The sequence below is a fragment of the Tursiops truncatus genome, chromosome 17 (assembly GCF_011762595.2).
Source record: "Tursiops truncatus isolate mTurTru1 chromosome 17, mTurTru1.mat.Y, whole genome shotgun sequence".
Classification (NCBI taxonomy): Eukaryota; Metazoa; Chordata; class Mammalia; order Artiodactyla; family Delphinidae; genus Tursiops; species Tursiops truncatus.
The window spans coordinates 50,666,072-50,683,903 of record NC_047050.1 but is presented as its reverse complement, the minus strand read 5'-3'; the positions used below and the strand labels follow the sequence as shown (position 1 = coordinate 50,683,903).

General features: G+C 38.0%; 1 protein-coding gene and 1 non-coding gene across 2 annotated transcripts in view; one reads left to right on the top strand and one right to left on the bottom strand.

Moving 5' to 3' along the window:
- The window catches only part of TRHR (thyrotropin releasing hormone receptor), a 562,879-nt gene that overhangs the window by 431,028 nt on the left and 114,019 nt on the right, over window positions 1–17,832 (bottom strand). The gene's annotated exons all lie outside the window — the stretch shown is intronic.
- On the top strand, window positions 7,412–7,515 carry LOC117308767 (U6 spliceosomal RNA). The gene has a single exon (XR_004522948.1). It is a non-coding gene; the product is annotated as a U6 spliceosomal RNA (small nuclear RNA).

The window sequence follows — 17,832 nt, the reverse complement described above, 5'->3', positions numbered from 1 at the left end:
TTCCAGCAAAGAAAAAACATTCAATTTTTACAGCATACATTTAAACAAATGGAAATCTCACTGCCATAGCCTCTTGTCTTCACTCAAGAGCTAGTAAGGATGATAACATTGTGTATCACCACTGTCCATATCAGATTCTCAACAATTTCTCAGCCATCAGGTCACTGGCCTCAACCACCTCCACAGCCACTCCCACCCTCAGCTGCCAAAAATCTTATAAAAAGTAGTGGGAAAATAATGCCGCATTTAATGAGGCACCAATAAAATGACTTGATCTTACACAGCACAAATAACTAACTAACTCAAGTATGGCTTTTACATGGCAAACATTAATGCTGCAAACAGCTCCCCACAGCCCATGGAGGGATCATGTATCTCTCCAAGCTTTTGCTATATGTGTAAGCCAACAAAATGACAACAAATCAAATGAAATAAAAAGGTGTATGATATCATAAAATTTTGAATTGTAGGAGGGAAATTCAGAGTAAAATTTAATTTGAGGATTTCATTTTAAATCACACAATAGCACTCTTGATTTCCCCAATATAGAGACAAACACAAATAATGTTTTATCAAAAATAAATGTATTAGAGATATGCAATAATGTAAATAATGTAGAAAAACGATGTAACAGATATACTAGAATAATGGATGCTATCATTTCAAAAGAATTTTGTCTGGAGTCATCAGTGGAGCTAATGAAGGAGGATGGATGAGATGTTTAATTGTTGTCCAATAAAACCATCTTGATTCTGGCTCACAGTAAAGTAGGTCTTAATATCTAAGGTCATCAAGTCAACTTTGAGTGATCAAGTCAACATTATTGAGTGATTCCATTATACGCTGATTATTCTTCTGGGGTTTAGAGTGTACATAAAGTTTATATTAAGTATGCTTGATCTACTACGTAACTCTTACATACTATTCCTGTATTTGAAGAATGCATTTGTTTGAAGTAGGATGTAATTGGTATTTTCCAAATATAAAATCTCTCTTTTAGATATATCAGACTTCATAACTACAACATCCCTATAGTAAAATTAAGCTTGTTTCCAGGTTAATATTGAGCAGAGAGTCTTAAAAATGAATAGATTTCCTCATGAGCAAAATAATTCAACAAGAATTATTTTGTATAGTGGGCAACAGACTAAGCACATCGGGAATATTAAGTGATACATAATTGATAAAGTATACCCTACAAACATTCAACTGCTATACCTTATCTTTAAACCTTAAACTGTGATCCTATTTTTAATCTGAAGAATTCACATCTGCAATATATAATTTTAGGTTTTGTTTGGAAAAGAAAATTTGAACAGTCCGAAAGAATTTTTAGTACTGAGAGGGGAAGAGTAAAGCTACTTGTGAACTGGAAAGTAATAGAAGAAAACACTTTCAAGGGAATACTGGAAAGAAATATGTTAGTATTTAACCGTGATCTCATCGCATAACTATATAGAGTATCTACCTCATCATATTTTGATTTGTTCTTTATGGTACGAACATAGTTAGGGAAAATTTTTAAAACACAAATGCAGAATTACAAAACTTGGTTCCCTGCTTTCATGTTTCATTGCTACCTTCTCACATATGTGGTTTTTGTTGCAGTTAACAGTTTAAAATTTGTGTGCTCCCTCTTCCAAATGATTCACAAGTATGTGAGATAAGCTCTAGGCATCCAAGTCAAAGTCACACCACTTGCTGCCCTGTGAGAAACACACATCTAAATTCTTATCTGTCCTCACCTCTCACCCTCCACCTCTCTCCCTCCAGAGTTTTCACTAACAAGAAAGAACATTCTGTGGGAAATGTTTGTAGAAACTCTAAATGCTTTAAAATATACCAAACTAAACAGGATAATTCATGTTACTGTGGCTCTCTGTCTTTCCAGCATTAGCTGATAAATTATCTTTTTTCTGGTACTTTAAAACATTGTGAAATAAATCTGGATGAGAGTATTTGAGAGATAACCAAAGTAAGGAGGAATAATAAGTAATTTCCTTTAGCATGTTACAGACACACAGTCCCTCCACAATAAGAAATGTTATTTTGGTAATACCTTTATCTTTACTATGGTTTACAACTCCAGGGTTTTCAAATGCAAATATTCTTTTGAATCTTTTGAATGCCAATTAAGTGCATGCTCAGTGGATAGATATTATGAGAGAAATGAAAGATATAAAATAGAGTGGCTTATCTTTAAAATGTAAAATATTTAAAATTCAGTTGACGATGCTATATTTTTTAATAAGATACACAGATTTATAAATACATATGTATAAGTTTTTTGACAGAGGACCACAGAAAGAGTGCTGGAATCCATGAAATTCATATAAGAAAGAAGCAATCACTTTTTTGTGGGCTGGTCCAGAAAGGTTTTACAGAGTTGGACCTTGAAGTATGGATAGAATTTCAATAGTTAGGAAAGAGTGGAATAGTGTGAGCAAAGGTCTAAAAGTTAGAAAACCCTAAGCAGATTCTGGAAAAAGTGGAAATAATTCACAATGGTCACCCAAATTCTGGTGTTTTAACAAGAGATGGTTTCATTAATTATTCTTCACCTTTCTTCCTGATTAGAGATTTTAGACACTGAGAAGATTATGGTGGTGTTCCCATTCATACTCACACATATATATTTAAAATAAAAGGAAGAGAGCCTTTAAAATGAGTTAAAGGAAGTCAAAAGTCTGATTTGTTTCATTTTGGAATAATAAAATCTATTGGGTGCGGTGTTGTTGGTTCCCCTACTTTGCTGATGAATTAAGTTTACAAGACTGTGTTTATCCTTAGCACACTTAGCACTTACCCCCTCAGTAGTAACCATTGCCATATTTCATCCCCAATCCAAAGGAATCTATGTCATAGTGGATACTGTTTATGTGGAGTTCTGAAGGTATCCAGACCATTTATGGCAACACCAGCACTTTCTGCTTTTCAGAACCTCTTGTCACTATGCCCTTTTATAAACTTTTACTCCGTAAAAGTTGAATTTTCTGATTACTCAAAATTTGAATACATTACATGTTAAGATATATGTGAAGTCCTAGGTCTGGGTAAGTAGAATTTGATGGTGGAACGTAAAAGAAAGCTTTCTAGTTAAAGAATTCACTAGGAAGATTTTTGAAAGTTCAGTTCTACATTTGTAAAGTTTAGGAGGCAATATAGGTCTCTTGCATGAATAAAAATAAAGAGTGCTTCTCTGCTTATTTGGGGATTGACACTGTTGTAAGTGCTATAAATATATTAGCTCATTTCAACCTGACACCAACATACATGAGGTAGGATTTATCATCACCATCCTCATTATATACAGATGGGGGAACAAGTACTGAGAAGTTAAATAACTTGACCAAGTCAACCCAGCTAGTAAGTAACGAGATGATTTGAATCCAGAGTTGCTGCCAGAGTCCATGCTCATATGCACTGTACTGTACTGCCCCTCTCCAGAGTATCCTATCACTAATCAATCACACATTCACAAGGACTCTACAGAATGGTGCAATCACCCCTGTACATTTCACATCAAGCCTTCTGTCAGTTCACAGAGACGTCTGTAGCACATGCTGTTGATATCCTGCTCCACACTTTGACTCCCCAGTTCACTTACAGCTACAGTAAAATTCATGACAAATGGACAACTTCTTACCTGGGTTTCTCTTGACCCTGCCTGTCTAAAGGCTTTTTCAGGGACTATGGAAGCAGGACCTACCAAAGACAGGCACAACCTACAAGTATAGGAGAATTAAAGACCCTAGGGGCAAACTTCAATTAATGCAAAATAGGAATTAATAAATGCCCAGCTTCCTCATCCCATTCACTTTCTCAAAGGGCCCCTAGTGGAACTGAGTCCAGTTGGCCCACAGCAGTAAACTGTTCATTAAAATATCTGGTATTGGTTCTCTCCACCTCCTTGTCTCACTTTCCACACACCCTCACTTATGTTTTCTGGGATCACCTTTTTGTTTTTTGTTTTTTGTTTTGTTTTTTTTTTGCGATACACGGGCCTTTCGCTGTTGTGGCCTCTCCCGTTGCGGAGCACAGGCTCCGGACGCGCAGGCTCAGCGGCCATGGCTCACGGGCCCAGCCGCTCTGCGGCATGTGGGATCTTCCCGGACCGGGGCAGGAACTCGTATCCCCTGCATCGGCAGGCGGACTCTCAACCACTGCGCCACCAGGGAAGCCCCCTCACCTTTTAAATAGGCTACCTGCACCCATGGCCTTTTCTCAAGTTCTGCTTTGGAACAACCCGAATAAAAGTAAATCAGCTGGGCATCCAGAAGTTGCTTGCTGTCTACAATCCCACGATCCCCTTGACCCCAGCTCCATCTACGTCAGCTTGCCAAGGACCAGGCTTCATGGGAGGAGCATAGTGGAATGATGAGGGGCTTCAGAAAGAGGCTTTGATTCTTTGGATTCTTCAAATTGAAACAAAAACAAACACTTCCTCTTGCTGATGTCGACCATTCTCATAATATTGCTTCAATAGGTTGTGATGCTAACCAAATTTCTTTCTCTCTACTTTTACTAAGGACTTCCTACCAAGAAGAAAGAGTAGGGGTAGAGAAGGGGTAAGAAGAGAAGAAAACACCATACCACCAGACAAGGATCACAAAAATCAAAAAAGTTATTAGTGTATCTAAAAAGATTGCTATGAATGTGCTGTGTGTGTCATTAGGAAGCTGAATGATCCTATGAAGTGATATCCTTCTGAGATATGGGATTCGGTGGAAAGAGTATGCACAAACCTTGAGACATACATACCTGAGTTTGAACTTCAACTTTATCAAAAAGAGTATGAAATTAGGGAAATTAACTTCCTGAAGCCCTATTTTTCATACATATACAATGGTGTGGAAATATCTGCCTCTCAAAATTGTTAAAGATTTAAATGAGATAAGGTATGTGGAACTTGCTGGCAAGTGTTTAATAAAATTGGTTTCCTTTCCCTGTCTACCCATGCCCCATCCCGATCTGCCACCCCACAGAGAAAATACCATGGAAAATTTTCTTAATGATCTTCAATCTTACACATGTAGCGATCTCTGTTGCTCTATTGTATTAACTTCCTGGAAATTCTTCTACATTTTTATGGTTAAAAAAACTAATTCAGTGAGCATTTCTTTTGTGGGCATTATGTGCCAGATTCTGCAGGCTAACTAAGGAAAAGTAAAGAATCAGGGAAAGTCAGGAAAGATGAAAATAAACATCAGATATTGAAACTACAGAGCCAAAGATGTGGGAAGTAAATTTAAGACAAGTGAATAATAGCTTCTATTATGTGCCACTGAAATAGCAAGGAAAATAGATAAGCCTCCCTATCCCTATGACAAATGGACTAGTTTTCAACAAACTACTTTTTTTAAAAGAAGCAGCAGCAGCAGCAGCAGCAGCAAAGGGCATAGACTACCTTTTTTTTTTTTTAACATCTTTTTTTGGGGTAAAATTGCTTTACAATGGTGTGTTAGTTTCTGCTTTATAACAAAGTGAATCAGCTATACATATACATATATCTCCATATCTCCCCCCTCTTGCATCTCCCTCCCACCCTCCCTATCCCACCCCTCTAGGTGGTCACAGAGCACTGAGCTGATCTCCCTGTGCTATGCGGCTGCTTCCCACTAGCTATCTACCTTACATTTGGTAGTGTATATATGTCCATGTCACTCTCTCACTTCATCCCAGCTGACCCTTCCCCTCCCCGTGTCCTCAAGTCCATTCTTTACGTCTGTGTCTTTATTCCTGTCCTGCCCCTAGGTTCTTCAGAACCATGTTTTTTTTTTTTTTTTTTTAGATTTCATATATATGTGTTAGCATATGGTATTTGTTTTTCTCTTTCTGACTTACTTCACTCTGTATGACAGACTCTAGGTCCATCCACCTCACTACAAATAACTAAATTTTGTTTCTTTAGATGGCTAATATTCCATTGTATATATGTGCCACATCTTATTTATCCATTCATCTGTCGATGGACACTTAGGTTGCTTCAGTGATAGACTACCTTTTATCTCTGATTCCAGCATAGACTCTTCTACCTTTCACATTTCTCCCATGGAGTTATGTGGCCCCTAATTAAGAGGATCAACAAAAGCAAGTTTTGTACATAAGTGTACTTCATAATGTTTTGAATAACTTTGCAAAATAATCTAACTTTAAATCAGAGGAGCATGCATGTCTGTGAATAACTCCTCTTTCAGAACCTGAAACCTCCTTTAACTCTTAGAGCTTAAGCCTTCTCAGGGCAGGACCCACATTTAAGATCTGACTAGAAAGCTGGAGAGGATGCCCACCCACAGTTACATCCATTCCATAGAGAGAGAGAAAAAGCACAGGGAGCTATGGCCTGGGGTCACCCAAGATCCAGCTTGCACTAAAATTTATTACATATATTGCGGTGGCCCATTCACTTCTTTGGTGACTGGAAATTGTGGATGGTGGACAGGTCTCAGCCCTCATGCTGAGTCACAGGATCAATGCAACATCCGTACATGCGTGTGGGATTCAGAGAAGTCCAGAACCTTCAGCAGGCCAATACTCCCATATCTCCAAACTTCAATAACTACTTATTTTGTAAATTACTCTCCATATTTTTAGAAGATTTTTAAAATTATTACTCAGAGTTCCTAATTTCTCTTCCTAGTTTCTATTCCTGGGAAGCAGTATTTCATAGAGGTAACAATATTTCTTAACTAGAAATATAACTTCTTGACTTGAATACTTACTCTGCCACTTAATAGCCATATAAGCTCTCTGTGCCTCAATTTCCTCACCAACAGAATTAGGATTGATAATAACACTTATATGATAAAGTTGTTCTTGGGATTAAATAAAGGTTTAAAACTGTGCTGTAGGGCTTCCCTGGTGGTGCAGCGGTTGAGAGTCCGCCTGCCGATGCAGGGGACACGAGTTCGTGCCCCGGTCCGGGAAGATCCCACATGGCGCGGAGCGGCTGGGCCCGTGAGCCATGGCCGCTGAGCCTGTGTGTCCGGAGCCTGTGCTCCGCAATGGGAGAGGCCGCAACAGTGAGAGGCCCGTGTACCGCAAAAAAGAAAAAACAAAAAAACAAACAAACAAAAAACTGTGCTGTAAGCTATTATGTCTGGTACAAATATATAATAATTTTCTTTCTTAGAAATGAATACTTACAGAAAGGAGACAATGATTTACCAGGTTCTTTGATATGGCCCTGGCCTGCCCATAGCATTATCAACCTTATAAATACTGGACAATGGTGCAAACAATGATGATCCACTATCATGGCTTATATTTTGCTGCCTGGGTGAAATTGTTTGGGTGGTTACTAAAACTTCTCTATTATGTCTGTTTTGTCACATTAATCCATCTAAAAATCAAACCAGTGCATAAGGTCACTGAACCATTCTTTTCTATTTCAACAAAAAACAGTAAATGTGTGCTCGCTTCAGCAGCACATATACTAAAATTGGAACGATACAGAGATTAGCATGGCCCCTGCGCAAGGATGACACACCAATTTGTGAAGCGTTCCATATGTTTAACTGACAAAGGATTAATCTCCAAAATTTATAAGCAGCTCATGCAGCTCAATAACAAAAAAAACAAACAATCCAATCCCAAAATGGGCAGAAGACCTAAATAGACATTTCTCCAAAAAAGATATACAGACTGCCAACAAACACATGAAAGAATGCTCAACATCATTAATCATTAGAGAAATGCAAATCAAAACTACAATGAGATATCATCTCACACCAGTCAGAATAGCCATCATCAAAAAATCTAGAAACAATAAATGCTGGAGAGGGTGTGGAGAAAAGGGAACACTCTTGCACTGCTGGTGGGAATGTGAATTGGTACAGCCACTATGGAGAACAGTATGGAGGTTCCTTAAAAAACTACAAATAGAACTACCATATGACCCAGCAATCCCACTACTGGGCATATACCCTGAGAAAACGATAATTCAAAAAGAGTCATGTACCAAAATGTTCATTGCAGCTCTATTTACAATAGCCCAGAGATGGAAACAACCTAAGTGTCCATCATCAGATGAATGGATAAAGAAGACGTGGCACATATATACAATGGAATATTACTCAGCCATAAAAAGAAACGAAATTGAGCTATTTGTAATGAGGTCGATAGACCTAGAGTCTGTCATACAGCGTGAAGTAAGTCAGAAAGAGAAAGACAAATACCATATGCTAATACATATATATGGAATTTAAGAAAAAAATGTCATGAAGAACCCAGGGGTAAGACAGGAATAAAGACACAGACCTACTAGAGAATGGACTTGAGGATACGGGGAGTGGGAAGGGGAAGCTGGGACGAAGTGAGAGAGTGGCATGGACATATATACACTACCAAACGTAAAATAAATAGCTAGTGGGAAGCAGCTGCATAGCACAGGGAGATCAGCTCGGTGCTTTGTGACCACCTAGAGGAATGGGATAGGGAGGGTGGGAGGGAGGGAGACGCAAGAGGGAAGAGATATGGGAACATATGTATATGTATAACTGATTCACTTTGTTATAAAGCAGAAACTAACACACCATTGTAAAGCAATTATACTCCAATAAAGATGTAAAAAAAGAATAGTAAATGTAAGTAACTCCTCTCAGAGCTGAGAAGGTGAGTGGCATTTCAATTACCACACTTCCTAGGCTGTCTGCTTCAGTGAATATGTAGTATTTTCAGTGCATTTTCAGCCTGTAGGGACAGGCTTCATGGTAGTGGAAAAGATTCATTGAGCAACTTCAAACACAATCAGACCTTTACTGAAGCACTCCAACAAGTACTGATAACCAGTGACAGAACAACCATGGTACAGTATGAACAGCCATGATACGTTCAAGTTCATGATACGTTCAACCAAAATCCTTTGGTTATTTAGGTCACAGATGATGAAACTTAGGATCAGAGAGACCAAGCTGTAGTGAAATTGACTTCCCATTAACAAAGTTGAGTTTCAAAACCATGATCAAGCAAAGATCTAAAAGGGGAATTATGTCCATAAGAATATATAAAATCTAGCAACTGGTCTAGAGCTCCACCATCAAATCCTTTTCACCTATTACAACTCTTCCAAAGTATTCAAACAATGAAAGGCATCATATATATTATAAACAATATATGACTTACTTTAAAAATACAGACTCTACAGTTGATGAAAGAATCATGGAACATATGAAGGACAAAAGGCACGAGAGACTTTGGGTTGTTGTGAGTTAGGCAGTGGGGGAGAGTAAAGTGAGTGCCTTCCATCAATTCTGGAAGCTCAAGTACAGAGGACAGAGCTTGCTGTTTGATGCAGGTTCCTCTTTAGCCTTTTTCGAGGCAATAAAGACAGGAATGGAGTGGGCATTCCTTTCACTGCACTATAAATCTTGGCATCACGACACATACAATGATATGCCTGCAGTCTCTCCCAGGAACATGACTGTGAAGTTCACTCATAAAGACTGCATATTCCTGAGACTCTCTCTCCCGCCCCTCCATACTAATGCTCCCAATACCAGAGCTGGGAGAACCAGGGCAGGAAAGGCTTTAGGAATCAGCAGTGAAATTTTCCTTGTAATTAAGGGAGTCCTGAGGCTGAATTAACAAGTAAGTAAAATTTTTCTTTTACACCTTTTCATTCTCTCCCTGAGGCTTTGGTTCCCCACCTCCTCTTCCTCCCTCCCTCCAGGGCTCCTTGTATCCATTTTCATGAGATCATCTGTAAGAAAATTAAATTCCTGCTAAATTATTATGCCCCTTAGGATACCTGCTTTTTAAGTGATGATTCCCTATAAAACCAAGAGGTCATCAAAAGCCAACCAGCTGAATTCTAGGCAATCTAATAAATGGATAGCAGGTCCCTTTCACACAGTATCGGGTAGGGGGCTTTCCTACACTCCCTAATCAAAATCACATGTGGGAGCAGCTGCTTCTATGTTGGCTTCCCCATTTGCAGGACGCATTTTAAAACAAAAAGGACCTCAATAATATCAATATTAGCACTGAATCCATCAAAATTAAAGGACATACTGAAGATAATACATAGGCCTTGGTGCCATTTATGCTCTGAACTAGTTAAGCCACATGAGACCAAAGGGCCAGACTAAAGAAAGAAGAAAATAAACCTCACCTTCATCTGCTCCTTCCTATCTCAGGTCCTTTACATATGTCTGCCTTTGCCTGGAATGCTCTTCTAAAGGTTCCCTATTAGTCACTACGTTTGCCTGATTGATTGCTTCTTTCCTTTCAGTGCTCAGGTGATAGTGAATCAGGGAAGAGTTCCCAGATGCCCAGAAGAGAACATCTCCTCCTTCTACTCTAAATCACTCTATTCTATCACTCTATATAAATATATATAGTCAGATGAATTTACAATAGTCATTTGAGGGGGATCATTAACTCAGGACCCAAATTCACTCTTATATACCAAGTCCCAGGATTACTGAGGAGCTTTCCTTCTCCTTAGGGTCACCTGCAAAACGCTGACAGCCTGGTTGCTACTAAAGCTCTGTTCTGCATTTCTAACAAAAACCTCCATAATTATACAACTCATATATCAGCAGGAGCCATGTGAATTCTACTAAAACTTTGGCACCTAGTTTACTAGCACTCAGGTGTTAGGTAGATTTGATACCTCCTCCCTCTTTCTTACAAGAATTTTTATAATTGGACTTTCTAGCTCATTATTTTTGGCATCTCTGGACCTATTCTTCCTTCTTTCCTCTTGCCTTCTTATCTTTGCAAATTGCATTCCTATTTACTTTTAATCTCTGGCCATTATTAGTGGACTTTATCCAGAAAATATTCTTAAAATCAAACTAAGATAATGCCAAATGCACTTGGTATATACTCAGGGGTATGGAGACCAAGGAAAATAAGAGGGCAATATTGATTTGGGTTTAGCGAAAATGAGAAAAGACTTTGTTTTGGGCTTAAGCATTAAAGAGAAAGAGAGGAAAATAATGGGTAGCAGTATTGCAATATGTTGGACAGAAATTGTTATATAAGTAATACCCATTTAAGATATTTAAAAATTATTTTTTAAAACTAACAATCTGTAACATTGTATAATTCATTATTTAGTTTCCTTTATTAATAAGGAATTCATTTTAATTTATTTATTTATTTATTTATTTTTGGTTGTGTTGGGTCTTTGTTGTTGCGCGTGAGCTTTCTCTAGTTGCGGTGAGCGGGGGCTACTCTTTGTTGCGGTGCACGGACTTCTCACTGTGGTGGCTTCTCTTGTTGTGGAGCACAGGTTCTAGGCACGCAGGCTTCAGTAGTTATGGCACTTGGGCTCAGTAGTTGTGGCTCACGGGCTCTAGAGCACAGTCTCGGTAGTTGTGGTGTGTGGGCTCAGTAGTTGTGGCTCACGGGCTCTAGAGCACAGTCTCAGTTGTTGCGGTGTGTGGGCTCAGTAGCTGTGGCACATGGGCTTAGTTGCTCTGCAGCATGTGGGATCTTCCCGGACCAGGGCTCAAACCCATGTCCCCTGCGTTGGCAGGCAGATTCTTAACCACTGCGCCACGAGGGAAGCCCTCATTTCAATTTATTTACATGAAAAGGAAATGCCCAAATGTAAATAAGCCTTACCAAAAAGTTAGTTCTCCCCAATCTTCTCATAAATTACTTACTGTGTGTCAGGTTCCCAAATGCTCAGTGTACAGTATTACAAGGAAGTCGGTACTTTTACTACCCCATTGGAAGATGAAGTAAACAGGCTAAGTAAGATGAGGCAATTTCCTTGAAGGTACATTCAAGGGACTTGAATTCAGGTAATCTGCTCCATAGTATGCACTCTTCATTATGACATCATCCTGTCCCATTTGATGTAAGGTCTGGAGGATAATTTGGCCAAATATAGAAGCCAGTGAGTGTGGGTTTGGACTTTCAAAGTGAACTCAGACCGTTTGGCATTTGCATTCTCTATGTGGTAGACAAAATGAAAACTTCTATTTGAGAAGGGAGAAAGAACGTGGTCTAAATGACTTCAAAGTCATGAACATCAAATAGTTTTTACCAAAAAACAGTACAATCACTGAAGTGTATCTGAATCAAAAAATACATGGATTTGACAGCAATCTGATTCACAAAACACCAAGAGCCATTTCGCGGTTATCATGGTTCCAAGTTAAATAGAAAGCTCTGTCTTGCCTTCTTCTCTCCATTAATTAATTCCTGATTGGGCATTCCTGCTCTTCCAAGGGCATGTTGGGGGACACACTTCGGGGAGCTTCATCATTCAGGAAATGATGTTGGCAAAACTGAGGGTTTGGCAGGGTGGGTGGCTTTGGGGCAGGCCTGGCTGGCGCTGTCTCCTCATACGGCCCAAATCATCAGCAGCAACAACTACAGGCACTTTTAGCCTGGATGTTCAACAATGGATGTTTTTTCCATGTCCTTCAAAGTCTGTGGATGGAGGGATGGGCAAGTAATTGTGCCTACAACTTGGTAGTGTGGGCAGCTAAGATCAAAGCAAGGGAAATTGTACAAATTGTCCACTTGAATACTAAAGAAGCAAAGAAAGCCAAGCCAATTCAACCAAGTATTGCTTCTTTTTCTTTGAATTCCTTATTTTTCTGATCCAAAAGTTTATATTCTAAATGGCTGGTTAGCAAAGCGGCAGAAGTGGCACGCAGTCAAGATTTTGAGATTGCTACCAGAAAACCTGACTTTAAAAAAAAAAAGAAGAAGAAGACCTGGACTTTTTTATTTTGCTGCCAATGAAGATAATAAGCTGGCATAATTCAAATAATCATGTCAGGCAAATCTAAGCTGTAATGATTTACAGAAGAGCACTGAGTTAGAAAATAGTATCAGCTTGAAGAAGAAATGAAATAGAGCCAGGATGCAGCTGGAGCATGCAAATCTCACAGAACACATTTGTTATCTAAACCATGAGAGAGTCGGACTATCTTCTCCACTGTGCCTTCCCATTCTAACATTCCATGACCCTATTTTATGTTAAATGCATACATGGAGCTGGACAGATCACTTTATCTTGAGTAGCAGCTTTCAGTAATGAATCATAGATAGCATCCACCAATTCTTAGACAATTCTTGTTAGAATTAACTCTAATCTTGTAGAACATTCCAGAGCCTAATGCTGAGAGTGAGATAAAATGGGATTGACCTAGCTCTAACATTGGTTAGCTATGTGAAATTGGGCGAGCCAACTAGCTTCATTTCCTCATCTGGAAAATGAGACTAATCCTTATACTTCTAATATTTGATTCTCAAATATTCACTATTCATTATTCTTGTGACCCTTTGTAAAATTTTATTAAATATTTTAAAATTATTTTAATATTTCTTGAGCTAGAATAATGTTAAGTAGGTCCAGTATCTTTAACATCCAGGAAGCTATGAAATATGGACTGTATCTTTAATCCCATTTTCTTTAACACAGAAATAGTATGGACTTAAAGATTCTAAGATTCAGTGCCCAGGAAATAATATCTATCAGTCACGAACAAATATTTGAAGACATGTCTTTCTGGTAATAGATGACAGAAAAATTTGGTCATACTGGTTACTTGGCATTGCTAATTAATTAGAAGGCAGAAGAGATCAAAGATGTTGCCGAGGAAGAATGAAATCAGGCAACTACATACACAAGAACCCTCACATAGCCAAACTCTGTCGCCCATTCTTATTTGAGTATTGAGTCTCATTCCAACAGGAGCACTATCTATTCATTTGAAGCATCAGCATGTTTCTTATGAGCCCAGCTGCATCTTAGTAACCTGGAAAATAAACACCCCTTGGCTCTATAATCTGAAATATCAACTATAATTTACTAGTGACTGAACAGTCATTATGTTGAAGAGGTCAGGACCACTTTGTTATTCCCAGATATTCTACATGACTTGTTTGTATCTTCTTAGGTTCCCTAATTTAGGAAATTTAGTGATTCTCATTTATTTTTCTTAATGTTCTCTCTTAGTTATTACGTTTATTTAAAGCCCTAGGTCCTTGGAAATGGAAATGAAAGATGTCACTAACCACAGATATATACACTCTACTTTAATCCACGGATTTCAAATAACTTTCCAATGTGATCAAATTCTCATTTACTTCATGCTTAAATGAAAATACTCCATATTTTATGTGCTGAAGAGAATCCTAAAAATTGAGGCAAATATTGACTAGTTTGGACAATAACTGTTCAGGGACTAAGTGATTTATAAAATCCCCATGTATATTGTAATATAATTTAAGGACGGGGTCGGGTTTCCAACAACCATCCATCCAAACATCCCCACAACACAAATACTGCACACTACTAGCTCCATAGGCACTACAGAGAGAATAAGGAAATGGGCACTTTATTTCCACTTCATTTAGAGTGAAAACATTTTGTGTTGGTTTTGCCTTTGCTCAAACCCTTTAATGTCATCCCATACTACTCAGAGAAGCCAAAGTCTTCTTTAAACCCCCTTCCTATTTACATTCTCTCACTTCTTTGCTTTCTACTCTCCTGGACCATTCCATTCCAGCTACACCAGCCATGCTTCCACTTCAAGGCCTTTGCAATTGCTGTTCCCTTAGCATGGAAGCTTTCCTTGTAGGGTATTCCAGTGACTGTTCCCTGTTCCCTTGCCTCCTTTAAGTTTCACTCAAATATCACCTTCTTAACAAGAACTTTTCTCTCCATTCTTCCTAAAATTTCAACCCCCGCCCCACTTTTTTTTCTCCTTGACACTTATCACTACCTGATATACAAGCTATTTATTTATTTCTTTTTTATAGAATGTGTCCCCCAACTAGAATGTAAAATTCATGAAGGCATGGATTTGTGTTTTTATTTTTTAAAGAACTTATCTGTCCATTTAATAAATATTTATTAAACAAACATGCATTTCTGGAAATTCATAATTATAGTCTAAAAATAACATCTACTCAAACTGGTACTGATTAGGTGATATAACTGTCCTTGTCTTCATGTGTCTTGAGGTAGAATTTCCTTAGTGCTTCTTCCCAATAGCAACCTCAAGTTTTCTCTTCTTCTAAATGCATGTTTGTACTACTTGGATAATCTTCATTAGAATCAACTTAGATCCTTGATGAAAATGAAGATTCCTGACCCTTGATTCAGTCAAAACCTCTGGGCCAGGGAGGAGGCCTTTGCAACCTGTATTTTTAATAATCTCTCCAGGTGATAATTATTCATACTTAAGTGTGAGGGCCACTGACAGAAATATTTTGTGTACCGTTTATTTCTTAATATCTTTCTTCTGTTGTACTAAGGTATACATATCCGTGTCTATCTAATCACCAGAGACCATATCCACGTGGTTCTCCTTAAATTGTGCTGGGTACAGGGACATAGACGCTTAACTGATTATTTGACGCTTTTGATGAAGAGGATGGAAGAATGATAGGGACCATTACAATGAAATTTATTTTGAACCTAACACACTTTTTTTTACTAAGTAGGATTTGTAAACTAAACTAGTTTCAGATTTCTTGTTTGAATGATAATGGCATATTTTCTTTTCACATATGTCATGTCAAAATTTTTGAACAGTTTCAGTTGAACAAGTCAGCTGCTTCTCTTATGAAGTAATCTATTCTAGATAAAATCTTCAGTTGGCATTCGGAAATCAAATCTCACAACTACATCTTAACATCACTCAATCCACTGAAATATATTGAGAAACATCAGCATTGCTTACTTGCTTTCTCAGGAACATTCATCTATATAGCTGTTTGCCTCCAATGATGAGGCAAAGTAGAAAACCACAGACTTTTCAAAAACTTTTATAAAACCTGGCTGAAAGCTGACCTGAGATTTTTACAGTGAGTGTGATGTTTTACAAGGCAAGAGGGAAATAAAACTTGTTTGTTTGTTTATCTAACCAGCACACACATTTTTCAAACAATGTGGGTTTGGCATCACCCACAATGCATCTGGCCAAACACTTTTTCCCCTTAATTTTTATAACCAAAGAAATTTTCAGGGAAATTTAATCCACATGTTTCTGATTCATTCCATATCCAGTAATTTTTCAGTAAAGGGTATTTAATTTTAAGAATTTTGGAAAAGATTCTATTATCAGCAGTTCCTAAGACTGCAGGTAAGTCAGTATAAATAATAGGGAAGCTCAAGTGGGTAGTTCTCTACGTAGCCTATATCAGCAAACTCACTCAAATCCTAAAACACATAAATATAAACAGACACACAGGATTGTAAACCTAAAAATCAGAAATTAAGATCTTATTCCATTCAATATAACCAAAATTCATCTTTTATCCTGCATGGTACACAAAGCATTTTAAACATAGTACATGTTTAAAACATATTTAAAAAATAATAAAGTTAATAAATAAATATAATTTTTTCTTGCTTGTTTTATATGTTAATCTGAGGAACCAAAAAGAATACTGTAAGATTGGAATTGATGACACTTGAGACTAGAGAGCTAAGCTGGAAAAGCCATGAATGCCTTTTTAATAAGTTAGATTTCAAACTAAATTCCAGCCCATTTACAGAGAAAATACCATGGCCATGCCATTACTACACTTGACACAGCAAGAGCTGCTGTGATAAAAGTAGTGATTACTACATTCAGCCTAATCAAAGAACAGAGTCTACCATACCACCAACAGCACATCATTTTCTAGTCATGAGTTAGGTCACAGTACCTCAGAGCAGAACCAAATTGTGCAGATCCTCTTAATAAAATTTTGGTCTATATGTTTGTTTTTTATTGATTGGTTGACCTAAAATAGCATTCATTTGACATTCTAAATTTTGACTTTCCAATTCATATATTATACATTTTACTCAAATGCATTTCCACAATAAAACCACTGAATTTACTCTGCAGAGTCAGATGACTCCCATCCTGCATACGCTCCTGCAACGTTACCTTGTCACATTCCCATCAGGAACTGCAGTTCATTTCTCCAACCCTCTTGAATCTGGAAGGCCTTGTGACTGCTTTGACAAATAGAAGAATAGGGCTAAAGTGTCACTGTGCCAGTTCTAGGCACATCTCTTAAGTGGCCTGACAGCTTCTGACTTCTTCCTCTTGGAAACCAACCATGATGCAAGAAGTGTGATACCTCGGAACAACAGTGCCTTGAGAAGCCCAAGCCATATGGAGAGGCCTTGGAGGATGAGACACCATGCAGAGAGAGCCAGGGCAAGGAACACCAAGGTACCTAACAGTATGTGAATGAAGAAGTCGTCATGGAAGTAGGTTTCCAGTCCCAGCTTTCCCACCTGACATCAGAGGGATGCGAGACAAACCACTAGCCAAACCATTCCAACTTCTTTACGCCCCAAACCATGAGTAAAATAAAATGGTTGTTTTAAGCACAGAGTTTTGGAGCTGTTTGTTATGAAGCAATAGACAACTGACACACAGACTATTAGGGAGTTTCCTTCTCGCTACCCAAACCTGTACTAATACGTGAAAAGAAAGGTCTAAAGGATCTAGAAAACAAATCAGTACCCTCAAGAAGTATGCAATGCAGTGAGTGCCAAAAAGTACATTATTATAGGAGAATGACTAGCAAAGAAACCATCGAAAACTACAAATAATAAATTATTAACGGTAATAAACAGGATTATCTGGAATCACAGAGAAAATTCGTGTTCTGACTGAAAGAAAGCAGCCAAAGAAGGTTTCTCGTAGGTAAATTGCATCTTTAATGACGATGAGTTAGGATTGTTAGAAAGAAGGAGGAAGGCCTTTTTTAAGAAAAATAATCTGAGTCAAAGTGATTAGGAGAAAGTAAGCTGAAAGAAAGAGAAAGAAAGAGAGGGAGAAAGAAAGAAAGAAAGAAAGAAAGAAAGAAAGAAAGAAAGAAAGAAAGAAAGAGAGAGAGAGAGAGAGAGAA